We start from the raw sequence: 2121 nt of genomic DNA, 5'->3' as shown, positions 1-2121 counted from the left end.
TGGCTGTATTACAGTGCTGTGTTTGTTCACGACTCTCGGATGCTGAGTTGCCTGGCAAGGGCTGCCCTGGCGCTGCAGGTGCTGGGACAGGTCTGTGTCACCCTGCGGCCACACGGTGGAGGAGCTGTGCGGTGGCACTCGGGTGGCAGCCCATGCAGAGCGCTGAGCCCCTCAGCCACAGCAGGGGAGTGGCTGAAGCAAAAAGCAGGATTAGCAGAGGGCTTTTCACATGGATCCCAGCCCTCTGTTGTCACCCACTATGTCACTGACCAGAAAAATATTAGATAGAGAAACCCACCCTTCTGCAGAGACCCTGGGACTGAAGCAGCTCCTGAATTGGAAATAATGTTTTACTTAAGGGAAAATGAGCAAGGATAAGCACAGGTACTTCCAAAAGCTGGGCTTTCTCTCATACTCTACTGGATGAGAACTTCAGCTGACCTGCCCTTATTGGTGGAGTGGTGCATGAAGTCACATTTGGAAAATAACGTGAAGTTCCCTGTATGTTGTCCCCTCTTGAACTTCTCACACCTCTGTGTCAGTAACAGTGACCTGTAACAGTGTCATTAACTGGTTTTGCACTTCCCACATGTGAAAATATCTATAGCAGTTCAAAAAGGATAAAGCTTTGTCCTGTAATTCTGATGTTTCTGTTTATGTACCTTAACTTCATGTTTCAGTTCTGCTGTTGCAGTTGTCTTCTGGTGGAAGTGCTTCTGTTACAAACCTCCCTTTGGAGGTTCTATGACTTGCAGTCAGAATTACTCCATCAGTTACTTCTCGTGTCTGGGTTCAGCCTCTGTCTTCTCAACCTGATAAGAGTTTTGGAAAGTACAAGTGGGTGGCACAGTGTGACCTGTGCTATGGAAATGACAAAAAATTAGTTACCCTTATGCCTTTACAAACTGATTTTTTTCTCCCTCTTCATTTCTTCGCCATTTAAGAAACACTGACACTGAGCAAATTTCCTTGCCTCTGGTGAGTTTTTAAGTGGTGCTTTGCACTTCTGCACATACCAAAAGAGGCACCACAAGGAAATAATTGCTCCTGCTAAATTCCTTCAGGCAGCACTGCCCTGCCTGCACTCCCACAGCAGCATGGGCTCTCCAATACCAGGGTTCTAGGGATGGGGCTGGAATTTTCTGAACCTGTGTGTCCACAATGTGTGGAAAGACCTCAGTCACTCAAACTGCACTAAGCAAAAATGACAGCTCCTTGGACTTGCTTTTCGATTTTTAGGATCATTGTGAATAAACACATGGCTTTATTATTTTTTTGTTTGTTTATTGTTGTGGGGTTTTTTTTAAAGCGCACCCCACAGGAGCTGATGCCAGCTGCAGGCTCTTTACCTCAGGGCTCTTTTGTGAGTTAGCAGATGCAGGGGAAGCTCAGCTGGAATGCACTTCCTGGCCCCAGCTGCAGCCCCCGTGTGCTCCGAGCTGTTAAAGGACTTTTCCACGGAGCCTGGGGAGCTCCCACACGAGGCAGATGCGTGGGGGCTCTGTCTGGGCACCCTGAGAAGACCCAGCTCTGTCCTGTGGTGTTCTCCAGGGATACAGCCTCGGTGAGTGATGAGGAATTTAATCATCGTGTAAGGCAAATAACAGACTTGTTCCTCTGCAAAGGGAAATGGGAGAGGGGCCATGGGATGAACTGCATGGCCCACAGTTACCTGTGTGGAGCTGTGTCTCTCTTTGGCTTCCTCTGGAGGCTGCAGCAGCACGGCTCACACCCACGGAAATTCAGTCTGTGTTTAAGAGAAAGTAAATGTGTGCCCACACCAAATTTATAACAACTTTGTGCCTCTATAAAGCTTTGTACTGCTGTAGTAGGTTACTCATTTCTTGCAGAGTTATATAGCAATAATAAATGTTGTCACTCAAAACATTTGGGGGTTCTGTACAGTTTAAAAAAAATTGTAGCAAAAGTCTTCCTGTTAAGTGGCATCTCTCCCCTAAACATATGTTTAGGGCATTAATCTCCTTATAACACTTCTCCTGCAAGGGAAGGCTGCATTTTCAGATGCATTCTGCCCAAGAGTGCTGTTTCAAGCTCTTGGGGACTTCCTTTCTGCAGGTGTGATGGTAAGTGTCCCTTCTACCCCTGACTGTCTTGAGGAAT

Source organism: Onychostruthus taczanowskii, unplaced genomic scaffold (assembly GCF_017590055.1).
Source record: "Onychostruthus taczanowskii isolate IOZ18803 unplaced genomic scaffold, ASM1759005v1 scaffold6, whole genome shotgun sequence".
Classification (NCBI taxonomy): Eukaryota; Metazoa; Chordata; class Aves; order Passeriformes; family Passeridae; genus Onychostruthus; species Onychostruthus taczanowskii.
Note: the sequence above shows the minus strand (reverse complement) of the source record.